This window comes from Pagrus major, chromosome 18 (assembly GCF_040436345.1).
Source record: "Pagrus major chromosome 18, Pma_NU_1.0".
In the NCBI taxonomy this organism is placed as follows: Eukaryota; Metazoa; Chordata; class Actinopteri; order Spariformes; family Sparidae; genus Pagrus; species Pagrus major.
The window spans coordinates 6,612,079-6,627,144 of record NC_133232.1 but is presented as its reverse complement, the minus strand read 5'-3'; the positions used below and the strand labels follow the sequence as shown (position 1 = coordinate 6,627,144).

Sequence of the window (15,066 nt, the reverse complement as noted above, 5' to 3'; positions counted from 1 at the left end):
GGAGGGAGAGCAGAGAGGCTTTAACGATTGGAATCGCACAGTATGGCGGCTGGTGAGTGTTTTTAATCAATTTAAACGCAGTTCATGACATTTTAAGTGATGGAGACTCGGACCTGTGACTCCGAGCTGACTCTGCCGCACACACTCACAGTTTGACGGGTGGATAACACACACACACAAGCACCGGTTGGTCATTAAATGGCGTGTAGGAGAAGTCACCACAGAGAGAAAGAAATGACAGAAAATGTTGGGAAATCCACGAAGTTGTTGGGGAGGATGCTCTACCGCCTCCACGGTACAGTGTATGGAGAGTGTATGGGGGAGGGAGGGAGGTAGAGACCGGGAGGGAGGAGGGAGGAGGAGGAGGGAGGAGGAGGTAGCTCCAGCTCCAGCGCAGTCGTTTGGACTCACTCCACTTTCTCCTCACACACAGTGCAGCCGCGCGACCTGCTCCGTGCCTGACCGGGAGGCGGACAGAGTTTGAGGCGGCAGAGCGGCGACCGCGCGTCGGGGTGGAAACTAACCGGACGACCGCTGCTGGCAACTACCGGACCTACCGGACCTAGTGTTTCTTGCTTTGGTGATTTTTAACCGTTTTTCTCCCTTTTTTTTCTCCCTCCCTTGTCCCGGTGCTCCATCCGCTTCCACCACCACCAGCACCACCAGCACCACATCCTCCACCTTCACTGTCTCCAGGAGGATGCTGTCGGTACAAGCCGCCCGGTGGTAACTAACCAGCACCCCTTCACGGAGTAGCAGTGAGTGACCCCGCTCCGGACGGGTCTTCCCCCGGCTGGGCTCCAGCTCCAGCCCCGGAGAGGAGAGGAGAGGAGGGTTGACGCGCAGCAGCTCTGGTCACGACAGTAAAACTGGACAGAAATTGTGAGAGGATTTGGAGGAATAATTACCCCTGCCTGTCCGACTGGATTGTTTGATTTGTTTTGAGGTCTCTTTTTCGGCGTGGATTGTTAATTTCGGGGTTTTCTTCACCCCCCCGGAGGTTTGCTCCGCCTGGGTTACCGAGGAGGAGCGGAGCCTGTAGCTGGGCTGGAGCGCTCAGAGCTGGGGAACCGCGCGGCTCTCACCCGGTCCAGGTAGGAACTTCTCTCCGCAGACCCGGTGCACACACAATTACAACCCTACATCTTTACATAACACCCTCAGTGTGGCATATTTAACACATTTTCATGAGAATCCTGCTGGCAGTGAGCTGCTCTGTCGGAGACGCTTTACGCACGGTAATAGGAGGACTATATTCACTTTATTTTAAATCTCGCCTGCATGAACACTTGTGCCTTAATTAAAAAATACACTCGATGGAGCATAAATCTCTGCAGGCGCACTAACGATCGAGCAGCTGCCTTTTTTTTTTACACACTTGTTGGCCAAATAAACCCATTTAAAACGAATGAATGCTCATATTCGGAGCCTAATCTCCTCTGATGGGTATTTTACCTATATTACACTACAGTGCTATTGATCCGTATCGATCCCCTCCGTCCTCAACATTACTTCAACGTCTGTCAGTAATAAAATACAGCTTCCTGTGGGTCAATCCGGGCTTCCTAACCCCTCTCCAACTGAAAAATCACTACAGTAAATCCAGCTCGATGCGTTTCAGGATGGAAGTACAGTACAGCTCCCTATAGTGCGTATAGGAGCATCATCACAGTGGGGTTTCATTATGGCTCCATCTGAGGCTCTAAGAGTTCTGCAGGGACTCCCAGTCTATAGAGAGCAGAATATAAAATGGCAGTAAAAAGAAGAAGCTCATCATTATAATCAGAGGTTTGTCTTCCCACTGTAATATTAGAGCTAATCTGCCTTCAGGGACTCCCGGGGCAGCTTAAAGCAACAATACAGCAGTCCATTCTTCAGAGGCTGCTCATAAACCAGTAAGGCAAGGGAGTATCTCTCTGCATATCTGTTTCTCTGTTGCACCTGAGGCCTCACGGGCACCTGTAGCATCAGACTTTTTTTTTGCTGTATGTTCAGTTAACATGAGCTCAAATCCAAATAAAGGGGGGTGGGGGGTGGTGCAGGTGGAGATGATAATCCACCACCTCAGAGCGACTGAACGAGCGCACGTCACCAGCTGGGAATCCAGTCCGTCCGGTCCCTCCGGTCTCCGGTCCTCTGCTACTGCTGCTCTGGAGAAAGAGGATGGGCGTTCGACCTGCTCTACATGATAGGGAGGGAGGGAGAGAGAGAGAGAGAGAGAGAGAGGAAGGGAGGGTGAGGGGGAGTCGGGTATTTACATGCAAACTGCATCGCTGTTCCCTGACAGAGAGTGAGCTGTAGTAAGGAAACGCCACCACCACCGCTTCTCAAACGTCCCCTTCAGGAGCGCCGTGCGTGCAAACGTTCTGCTGATGTTCTGCGGAGCGCACAAGGGGAACTTGCGTGTTTCGGTTCCTGCACTTGACCTTTGACCCTGTTCCCCATTTACCCCGTCACCTCCATCTGATCATTTCTTGTGAAGCACTGGTGACATAAAGACGTGTAAACTGATCTGATGTTTGGTGAGATGAAACCAGCTCAGCGGGGCTGATATATTTCCTGGAGCAGGCGTTTTCTTGGTGTTTCAAGCCTCTAAGAAAGATGTAATCTTGTTGTTGTGGCTTTAAATTACCGTTAAACATCTTTATTGTTAGAAAAATGCTCCACAAAAAAGCCTCAGAGGTCCAGAGTGTGGTTCCCTCTGTGCTCTCCCGCTGTAAATGTATATTCAGGTTTATTTTGCAGTAGAAGTGGATGAGTCTCTCAGAGGTTTGCGGCCAGTTTGGATGGCGGACCCTGCCGCCACCCGATCTCCCACCGCCGCGGTGTCGAAGGGCGAGGTCTGAGGTCTGATACCAACCTTTGGGATCCCTCTCTGCCTTCTCTAATTTGTAGGAGCATCCGTCCAATTCTTACCAGATAAAACAACAACAAACCGCACAGTCGTTCATTCACGGTGGCTCTGTGGGAGGGTGAGGCGGTGTGAGGTGGAGGATTAGCCAGTGGGGAGAGGAAAGGGAGGATGAGGAGGAGGTGGAGGGAGGTTGAACAGAGTCCGTTCTGCACATTTCAGCGTAAAAATTGGAGATCTGAGCGAGCCGTGTCGTTAATGCCCGTCATTAAAATGGGGAGCTGGAAGAGTGGAAATGGGTTTGGTGTGTGAAATGGGAGCGCGCACACACACATTCACTTCCCGCTCTGCAGAAAAAGAGGCGTCCACGCTTCCGATTACAGAGTTTTCACGGTCGGTTTGGTTCAGGTGTGACAACAAGAAGCAAGAATGAGGAGGCCGAAAACTCACAGAGGCAAAAATTATAGTGTTTGTACTTTGTATCTTTTTGTGTAAATTAATTTCTAACCCATCGTTTCTTCTTCTGTGGTGTCTGTGTATGGTTAACGAGCTGATACTGGAAACCTTTGGCATCTAAAAAACATTCCCAAACACACTTTGGACAAGAGATTTTTGAAGGAAGTTTGGCCGCAGACGATTATTTAGACGATTACGATATGATTCATGACTACTAGGCGATATCATTTTGATTAATCGTCGAGCTCTATTGGAGACACAACAAGGAAATTCTATGGTTTTAAATTTCTTCAGTTGTTTATGGTATGTCCTGGTCCATTTTTCATCCACACCAAAAACACAGAACCTAAACACCAATAAACACTGACATTCCTATAAACCACCACGTCTTGATTTAAACACAAAAATGCATAAATTGCCCGAGTTGTCTAATTGACCGAAGCTGCCATGACAGCAACCAAAATCTGATGTCATCCACTCGAGGCAACTGTCATGATTCTGATAGTTTGATTTAAAACAAAGAAAAGGGTCATGGAGGTCGCTAAAACCATTAGAAATCATCCTGAGGGGATCATGAACATCCACGACCAGCTTCATAGAGATGTGTCTGTGGGTGGCAGACGGACACACAGATGTTGTCGTTTCCGGCTGTAAAAGCGACTAAAAGCATCTTTATTGAGCCGACGTTATATTGCTCTATTGATTTTTTTTTAAGCCAGTCGATAGAAATGAGGGTTGCAGGCAGTAAGACGGTCTGAAAACTCGCTGCCTGCTCACACTCTGAGCACCAGGTGTCATTTCACACCAACATGCAAAAACACACCCTTGCATATTTACAGTAGATGATGCATGAGCAGCTGTGCAGCATCTATTTTTTACTTTAGCTGCAACTGACGGCTGTTTTTATCATCGCTTCATCTTTTTTTTGCGTTTTTTAAACGTAGTCAGACATCTTGTTTCGTCCAAAACCAACAGATGTTCAGTGTACAGTGATACGAGATTGACATGTTTTTTTTGATGAACGACAAATGATTTATCGATTATGTAAATTACTGTTGGTTCATTTTTGCTGGATTAATTGTCTTCAACACTAATCAGTTGGAATGTTTCACCAGCTGAGACTGATACAACAGATTCAAGTTGAAGCTGTAACATACACAGGTGCAGTAATGTGTAATCTTTGTATTCAGACAGTAACAAGTAACAATTTTCAGTATTTTTTAAGTCTCTGTGGTCAACCATTCTTGATCACCAGAAGGGACTTTGGCATTGGATTACTCAAAAACTACACAATAATTGTACTTCATAGTATTTTCTACATGTAGTCTAAGAAGTACCAAATCCAAAAGATATTAGACTCATGGACTACTTATGGAAAAGTGTTTTTATTTTACATAAAAATCAGACGGAAAAGGTTGATTCTTGTTCTCCAGAGGGCTAAAAGTAGTTTGTATTCTGTACTTGTTACTGTGTCTTCGGTAGTATCTGTACTTTTAAGTATATCTGTACTATGATTGTACTCCGCGATGACCTGTTAATGTCTAGATGTTAAATATCTGGCACTGATGCAGTGATCGCAACAGTCTTAGCGGCTGATTTTCACTCAGAGACTTTGGTTGAGGGATTGTGTTCAGCCTGAGGCTGCAACTAACAATTATTATTATTATCTTCTTGATTCATTGATAAGATGTCTGGTCTATAAATTGTCCAAAAATTATGAAAAATGTCGATCAGTGTTTCATCCTCTAATGTCTAAAACCCAAAGATATTCAGTTCACTGTCATCGAGGAGATAGAAACCAAAAATATTTGCATTTTAGAGGCTTGAATCAAGAATTTTGAGCTTATTTTCCTATAATAAAAAAATACTCAAACCGATTATCAAAACAGTTCACAATTAAATATGAGAATCGTGCAGATGTGTTGTCCAACAATGTCCGAACGCAAAAGACTGTATACCTGTTTTGAAAGACTTACCATTAACTAAGTTGCGATAATTGTACAAACAGGGCTATTGATGGAAATGTTTTGATCGTAGCACATTCAGCCCAAGTTTAAGCACCAATACCAGAGAAATAAGATACAGATCCAGATACTTAAAGAAATAAAGGCTTGATTTAAATGTTTACTTGACAAACAAGATTTATTTCCAAGTGTTAAATGTTGTCTAAACACAGGCAGGTGTTCAAAAACTTTGCTTAAATAACAAAAATCTAAAATCGGCTGAAATTTTGAATTAAGTCTGGTGCAATCTGATCAAAGAATAAGTAAACAATAGCGGTGTTTTCGAGTTATTCTTTATCAAAAGTACACATAATGTTTAATGTCAACTTTCCGACTGAGAACCTTCATCAACAATTTTCTTATAGCGAGTTCATATTTGGCATATTTGAGTATTTTTCTTCTCTCAACGTAAATCTATATGAATTTAATTCATATAATGCAGTTTAGTTTGTAACTGCTAAATGTCCCACTCAGTACATATTTACTAATACAATTTTTCGACTTCGTTTTGTCCCCATCCTCCTGCCGTAGTCCGACATGTGGAATAAATATGTTGCCGTGGATTTAAAAACAGTGTTCTGATGACGCCTGATCTTTACTTCATACCAGCCTGCTGTTCATCTGCCATCCACTCCCATAATCCCCTTCTGCTGCTGCTGCTGCCAGTGGATCAGTGTGTGTGTGTGTATTAGAGGTTAGACAGCACTTCCTGTCAGTAGAGGAAGGACAAACGTTTGATCCCTGATCTGGTCAGTCCTGACACGGTGCCTGTGAGCAAGACGGAGACAATACACCGAAACCAGTCATAAAACCATTAAAACCAGTGAGTCACTTCGCAGTAATCCAAAGTTTCCTGTCTGACAGTAAAATGGCCGTCATGTGAAGCCGCGTCACAGCACAGTCACCTTCTTTTCATATCAGCATGAACACCTGATAGCTTTCTCTGCCGACACACAGAATATTTACACAAGGTGTGTCAGGTATGAGACAACACCTGCTGCCCTGAGAAAGTCTTTATTACAAATGATATATATGTGGAAGCAGTTTATATGATTGTTAGTGTATCGCAGTGATGTAACGTTTGTTTTACTGTTCGCCGCTTGTGACCATTGGCTGTTTTCATTACTGTGTTAATATATTTGTGAGGGCAGATATCAAACCTTTGTTTGTTTGTTTTTGGTCCGTACAAAAAATGTCCTCATCTCAGAGTATAAATAATCTTTATCACAAACATTGGATGCCTATTCGATAAGTATTGCAATTTATAGTGATTTTTATTTGCTTTTCTAAAGACTAGAAATTCAGTCATACGCTTTTAGACACTGTATATCTTATCATATTTTCAAAAACAATGCGCATCACATGTCGGTAAGTTTTATTTCGGCATAAAAAAAAGTGGTAAATGAAATAATATTTGAAGTAAAATGCTACATTTAGCTGGACCCGCTCATCAAGCTGATACTATCAGAATAAAAAATTTAATTTTATGTTAAACATGCAAAGTAAAATAGAACGTTTGTTTAGATAATATTAGCGTAGGTTGCAGTGCTAATTTCAGTTGATGGTAATTCACATTATGTTTTAGCATCGAGCTAACGGACTAAGCGCTAGTTATATAAAATCGATTTTAGGGATCGTATACTCGGATGGAGTTTACTGATTCTTTGATCAGACAGGAAAAACAAGGCTTCTCTTGTCAAGTGAAAATAAAAATCAAGCCTTTGCATCTAAAAATAAGGTATCCTCAAAGTATTGCATTGATATTGATCGGAAACATAGGTATTGTATCGGCGCTACTAGCACAACATTTCCATCAATATCCATTTTTATACTATTATCACAACTTAGTCTTATGAAACAAATACGAACGATTTTGCCTTTGGACATGGTTGGACAGCATGTCTTTGTCTCGATTAGTTGTCACAATTAATCACCAATTACTTTTGATAATCTAATAATTGGTTTGGGTAAAAAAGTTAATAATTCTCCGATCTCAGCTTCTTAATGTGAATATTTTTTTTGTTTCTTCCTCCTCCATGACAATAAGATGAAATGTTTTAGGTTATGGACTAAATAAGACATCTGAGAACGCAAACAACTAATTGAGTAATCAGGAAAATAATTGAGAAATGAATCAACAATGATAATAATGGTTTGTTACAGCCCTCGACTGAACTCCAATTAAAATCAAAACCTTTTCATACACATCTCTGGCATTTCTGCACACGTAAACAGATGTCGCTAAGCTAAACTCAAATACACACATGTAGACACACACACACACACACAAACACACACAGGTGGTGTCAGGAGGCAGACCGGCTCAGGCAACAGTTGGCTGCTGCATCTGAACAGGGAGGATGTGTGTGTGTGCTAATCTGAATCAAACAATGGTGGTGAATGGAGTCATTAGAGTAATTCCCTTTGTGCTGCAGGGCGGGGGGACCACACACACACACACACACACACACATAAACACACACACGCCACACTGGACCGTCCAGAGAGCTCACCTGGACCATGAACATCCCGTCCTTGTGAGATCTGAAAACATCAAAGCATCTTTTGATTTTCTGTGTGTGTGTGTGTGTGTGTGCGTTCGTTCTATTTAATTCAAGCCAGGGTCTGGTATGTGTGAACTCGACATTCAGGTTACTGGAGTTTATATAAGGAACACACACCTGCACACACACACACACACACACCCTGATATAAAGTTACTCACCTGTGCTGTCGGACAGAAACTTTCAGAACTAGTTTCCAGTTTGGCTGCTGGATAGTTATCATATTATAATGGTTTGTAATTGGTCTGATGAGGTTTCTGTGTAATTATAGAAACACATTACTGCAATTAAAAATGATGCCAGCAGATTATTCAACCCTTTTATGTAACACGGAGGACTTTATTTGGTTTCTGTCACACAAAACACGTTCACATCAAGAATATTGCACTAATTAGGTGAAATAAGCCGCCGCAGACTGCTGTGATTATATCATGTAGTTTGTCAGTGATTTTACCAAACTAATGAAGATTTTTTTTTTTTTTAAATGTCTTGACCTTCGTTGAAAGAATATATTTTCAAACTATTTGAATGAAGAATATGTTAACAAGGTTACAAATCTGTTTGCTTAGGAGATTTTATGCTGCATCAGAACCAAAGTAGCACATTTTTGAAATTATTATATTTTATCTGTTAAAGGATAAAAAAAGGTCCCAAACTATCTTCATTATTGAACGGTGTAAAATTGGCAATATTTGAATGGGACCCTGGTACTATACCTACGATGCCTTCTGACAGTGATGGAATGTAAATAAGTACATCTAATCAAGTACTGTATTCAAAGTACAATCATGTCAGATCTGAGCGTTATTGATCTGCAGTGAGAAAATGGTGTGGTTACGTTGGGGGCGGGACGTATGTAAGGAACCAATGGGCTGTTTGTTATAGAGATAAAGGCAGCAGTCAGTCAATGCTGCAGATGCTCAGTTCAGCAGAGAGAAGAAGAAGAGCAGCAGCTCATCTCAGGGGATCTTTAGAGTTTAACCGGATCAGTAGTCCAGTTCTTCAGGTCAGTAGTCCAGTTCACGGGTCACTGGTCCAGTGTCATGTTCTCTGGTTTTTATTTTCAAGTATATTTAAAAATGATTTGGTGATTTAGTGATGGTTATGATAGAAATTTGTTAGAGAGGGTTGTTTAGTGCTCTGTAGATATATTTGTGGAACAAGCTATTTGTTTTGATTGCGATAAAATGACTAAGACTATGAAAAATGACTCAGTTTGTGGAAGAGTTGGTTTGTTGTCAAGCTCAGCTTACCTTAAATGGATTGTTTTATTGAACTTGGATAGGATTTTCCATGTTTAGTTTTCCTTTGGATCATTTTTTTAATTTATGTTAAGGGAATAGTTCACTCTAAAATGGGAATCCACCCTCATGCTGATGGAAAGTTGGGTGAATTTTGCAGCATTCTCCTAAAGAACCGTAAAAAACACAAAATGGCTCCATGCAGATTGTCAAATGTAATCGAAGTCTGCAGAAGCCCGGAGATCCCAAATTAATTTTAAAAAGTTTTTATTTACACCCTTTTTAAGCCAAAATCTTAGCGGGGTGTAAATAATGTCTCTTGGAATCAAAACTTAGATTACAGCAGTCGAGCTGTATAGAGATATTTTATGTGTTTTTGTGAAGATCCAGAAATGTTTTGTGGACTACAAGACTTCACCTGACTTTCCATCAGCATGGGGGGAGGGGGGGGAGAGATAATGACTGACTCTTCATTTTTGGGTGAACTGTTCCTTTAAGTTTGTTATAGAGTATTAAAAGTGTTGCTGTGACATTTACAGCCGTGTTGCAGGTTAATGTTCTGTGATGTCGGGGCAGCTGCAGCTCTGCACTCGTCTCTCTAATGTAATGTAATGTACAGTAGTTAAAGTGTGTGTGGTGCAGGTGGGACATTAACACGGAGACACACTCTGAATATCAATAGTGAACACACACACACACTCAGTGGGAGGTAACGGGGCCATTGAGCTGCTTTGTAATGTACAGACGAGCGCCGTTGTCTGGACACGCCCTCTCTCTCTCTCCTCTGTGTCCTCTATTGTGAGTCTTTGTCTCTTGCCCGTTCCAGGAGTCAAACCCTCAAACAGTTACTGCCCGGCTGCTTACACATGGAAATGTTACTGTCCTCATACAGCCCTCTAATGTCTTTGTATTGGAACACACGCACACACACACACACACACACACACTAGTTCCAGCTGCTCGTACGCACACGCACATACACACACAAACACACACACAGATTGGCTGGTCGGTGAGAAAGTTTCTGACTGTGGGAAAAAGGACGAGCTGGACGATCTCCGGCTCACCCGACTGTCCCCGAGGAGACAATACACACACACACACACACACACAGAGTGTACATTACATGTGAACAAACATGTTTCTTCTCACGACCCGGCAAGCTTTTTTAAGGACCGTCTGATTCCATATGTTAATGTTTACGCTGCGGGCCTCATGACTCACATGTCGTTATTAGCTCACAAGCTGCATTCAAGTCAAGTTGTGAAGTTCAGTATTGCACAATTTTCTGTTTTTAAGAGCTCCAAATGGATTATCTCTCATCAAATGCCTAAATATTGAGACAGTACCTCTGGGATGGACTTCTTCAGTTGGATGCTGAAGAAGTGGATCCCTACAATTTGTAGGGCTGGGTTTAAAAAAAAACAAAATTGATCCCATGTTGGTTTTTAAATATGTGCCTTTTCCTGTAGATTCAGGTCAGAACACCCACCTAGCGCCAAATGTGGGCAGATTTTCCGTTTGGCAAGTAAATCTCTAAAGGCAATCCTCCATGGTACACTCACGTGCACCTCATGAACTCTGAAGTCTACATCGCTTTGTACAGCACAGCTCCATGGAGCCAACAGGGATTTCATGGTGCATTCAAGTGTGACTTTTAAACTCAGAAATCTATATTCAAATAGCCACGAAGGTTGATAAAACAGGAACGCTTCTATTTTTCTTATTTTCCGTTGTTGAAGTACATGGGCCTACATCTGTCATAAGACAACAATAACATGCCATTCATTTCGTTTTGGGCAGACTAACCACCAGGTTAGAGGGTTTCTTGTGCAAATTACAGCATAAACTCTCTCAGAATCTCAAATCGAATCTGAATCAGACATCAGTGGCGATACCCAGCTCTATACCATTGTTTTAAAAAGTTTAGTGACCCCATTAGCTTCTCAGCCAAACACCCTGAGTTTTAGAAACTCAAACTGTGCAGCCAAACTTTATTTTAGATTCTAGAGTAGATCCAACTGTCTGCACAGAGACCAAATGTGTCAGGCTGTCTGAAATGATGCACAGGATGTGTAGAATATATCCTTTTGCTGGAATGATTCAGCCTTTAGTTTGAAGACTTTGTGCAGTCAAACATAAAGAATATGCAATAGATATGTGACTGTCAGACCGAGAAAAATAAGGTCACGTCGCTTCATCCTGCGTCGCGAAAATCCTCCTGCCTCCTTTCTTCCCTCATGTGGTGTGTTTCCTGGTTTATGTTAACCTGCAGGCAAAACATGAGGTCAGTGTTAAACAAACTCCTCTTTCAGGACGCCGCCGCGGTGTGTGGTTTCATGTTAACACACAAGGAAACACAAACATAGTTTATGTGTACGCATTTATCATTGATACAAATGTGTACTTTAACATGGAAAACCAGTCAGATATCATCTAGTTAGAGAGTTTAGGGATTAAACTATTCGACGTTTAGGGATGATTATTTTCATTTTTAGTCAATAAAATATCTATCAGAATTTTCCAGAGTGCAAATTGACGTCTTCATATTGTCCAATCAACAGTCCAAAACCCAAAGACTCTTTGTCTACTGTCATAAATGTAAAGAAAAGCAGTAAATCCTCACATCACAAGACACTGGAACCGGACAATGTTTGACATTTTTGCTTGAAAAGTGATCAAAACGATGAAACAATTATGAAAACATTTGAATTATTTACTTTTGATCCTCTAATCGTAAAAGTGCAGACAGTGTTTCATCTTTTTAAGACCACAAACTATATTCATATAAGAGTATATCAGATGCATGCATCTAATAAAATATACATGTGGCGCTACACTAACATCAAAACATTTAAAGAAGTAAAGAAAATCAGTTTGAAAGTGGCTGAAATCATTAAAAATTCAACATAGTATAAATTCAACATGGTCGTTCCTGTAGAAGATGTATATTTCTTCTCATCGTCCTCCTCGTATAAGTACAGTACGTATCTACACCTCGTCTGACTGGTCGGTTCAGTTCAGTTCAGCGCAGACACACTGTTGTGTTCACTGGTGCGTCGGCAGACTGGACGTCGGCCAGTAATCAGTGTTGTTTCAGCTCCGTTTCCACGGTGACGTGTGAAATGCCGCGGGGTCAGAGGTCAGAGGTCGGCTGTTTGGGGTATTTGGCAGCTCTGTAGAAAAATGTGAGAAAAGAAACACACACATTACACTATAACACACAGAGCTATTCACATGTACATTCACACCCTCGCTCACACACACGCACACACTCACATGCGCACAGGGGTAATTAGGTGTGTGTGTGTCACAGCAGGGAGCTGCTACAACGACGTCGAACATTTGCTGTTTTCAGCCTCGCAGTTGTTGAGACTTTCTGCTTTTCTCTTTGAGTTTTTGGGACTTTTGTCACCATTTTCTGACTTTTTATAGACTTAAAGATCGATTGATTACATGTAAGAACAATAAACAGAGTAATCAATAATGAAAATAATCAGTTGTTTCTCAGTTTTTGCATTCGATCACTGGAAACTGAGCCTTTGGAAAATGCTTCCCAGAACAGATCCTCCTCTGAGCTTCTTGTCTCCTTTATCTTTTTTAACAGTTCAGTCAAAAGTTCTCAAACTCCAGCAACAATCTTTCTAGTGGATATTTATGTTAACAAAATTCTTACTATGGACACACACTGAAGTAGGGCTGGGTGTTTTTGATTCGACAGATACCTTGATTTGAATGCCGGATCCTGAACGACATTTTTTTCAACCCCAATTTTATGAAATCATTTTGGACAAAAGATTACATTACACATCCACCTGTCTCTGGGCGTAACCTGCATTGAGACAGCTAATCACCAGCACTGTTAGATCTTTCTTATTGGCTCATTGGCTCACTGACGCTGATTAGATTAGGCATTGACATTTGATATCGAATTACAAATAAAAGTAAAAATTCAAAACGCAGCCCTGAGCTGTACTTGTTTTGTCCTTACCGACAGAAGTCCCTGAATCTCTTCGTCTCTCCTGTTAGCAGACATTTATGTTGGCGTTTTTGCCTCAATTACTGCAGTCGAATAAAAGTAATGTGAACGCTCGTTTGTGAATTGTCCACACATTGTCCTGCTCTATTCACACCTGGACTCAATCCCACATTACAGACTTGTACATCAGAGCTATAGGGGAAATGGGCATTGTCACACAGCTCCTCCAGATGAGTTCAGGGTTGCAGTTCATATGTGAAGAGGGGACTCTTGAGTTTTTCAGCATATAGAAACAGACGAGGGGTTCTGGTGTGTGAAGGGACGTTTCGGTGTTGAAGTAACTTTATTGTCAACGCTGTCTGTGAACGACAGAAGCTGCTGGAGGAGTTCAGACTGTCGATTCATTTCATGTCACTGAATGAATGTGTACAAGGCCCGCTGACTCCTCTCTCACTCTGTAGGAGACTTAACAGGCTCAGAAAATACAAGCCTTCACTCCCACACACACACAGACACACACAAACACACACACACACACACACACTTGAGGCGTACACAGTAAAGTCGGTGTATCAGCGTTGCAGTGAGGATGAGGAGGAGGAGAGCAACGAGACTTCCTGCTTCCTGCTCAGCATGCCGGTCCATGTTGGATTGTGTGTGTGTGTGTGTGTGTGTGTGTGTGTGTGTGTGTTCCTCTCCAAATCAAGGACGCAAGGAGAAAAAAAAAACTCTCCAGATTAACCTCGGCGACCCGCAGCCGAGAAACTCCTACAGCACGAAATACAGAGTGTGTGTCTGAGATGAATTACTGCCAAGAGAGGAAGAAAAAAAACCAGAGAGACAGAGAGAAGAAAGAGAAGGAGAGGTGGAGGGACGGAGGAGAGGAAGAAAGAGTTTATATCTAAAAAAAGAGTCTGGCTCAGATATAACATGAACGCCAGGCAGCAGGCGAAAAGTTAATTTGTGAGGAAAACGTTGAGCCTCGAACACGGAGTCAGTTCTCATCATCACAATCTGAATTTATGGTTTCATTTATCTTTAAATACGCTTAAATGTTGTTTAATGTCTGAAATGATCTAATTTCTCATTCTGATTGAGAAACTTACCTCGTGTTAGAGACCTTTAATGTAATAGTATTTTAAATTTAGCATCTTACTTCTCAAGCTTGTCTAGTTCCTCTGGTGGGAAACTGTGCAACTATTCCTGTAATTTCCTGAAACCGACAATCAGACATCCATGGCCACTTCACGCTGTGATTGGTCAGTTTGAATGTTGTTAGTCATTCTTGGTTATTTCCATCACTTTTCATGTGATGAAATGTTGTTATAACTGCCGGCTTTTCTGTCCCCCTTCAACGCAGTCGTTAAGATACTGAAACTTCTAACTTTGATACAATACCTTGAAAAATATTGATATTCAATACCACGAGGAAAAATTGACCCCCCTGTAGTCAACATTAATAATCACTCTTTTTAAATATTTGTTTTTTTCTCTTTAGATCAGACTTTTTAGAAATAATGTGCAGGAGTGGGGTGCTCAAATGAAAATAAGTGAGCCTGTTGAAGCCGCTAACTTTGTGGCTAACCCTCTTCACTTGCAACACACCAGGTTGGCCTACCTGTGTATCGATACTGTAGAAAAGTAGGTGTTGAAACTGTTTCAAATATACTTATAATTGATATTTATTGAAAAGCTATATTTTTGACAACACTAGATCAAGTATAAAAACTGTGTTGTTTGTCCACGTTGTTCGAACCTCGTCTCTTCTACTGTACTTCAGCCCTGAAGCAGCCACACAAGCATTAGTGTGATGAATTAGTCATGGCCTGATTTACTCTCAGTGGAGCCTGAGAGCAAAATAAGCTGTTGGACCACTCCTCATCTCCTGTTACTGCTGATCTCTGTGTGTGAAGGTCCGAATGCACTCCAGAATTCATCTACAGTTTAAACTTTGGACCATTCAGAATGTACC

The 15,066-nt window shown here is 41.7% G+C and overlaps 1 protein-coding gene across 1 annotated transcript in view; it reads left to right on the top strand.

The window, feature by feature from the left end:
* The first annotated feature begins 446 nt into the window (after nt 1-446).
* Nucleotides 447-15,066, top strand: part of LOC141012731 (protocadherin-1-like) — a 221,719-nt gene continuing 207,099 nt past the window's right edge. Inside the window, exon 1 of the mRNA XM_073486235.1 lies at nt 447-1,094. The gene's annotated coding sequence lies outside the window, so the exon portion shown is untranslated. The remainder of the gene's footprint in view (nt 1,095-15,066) is intronic.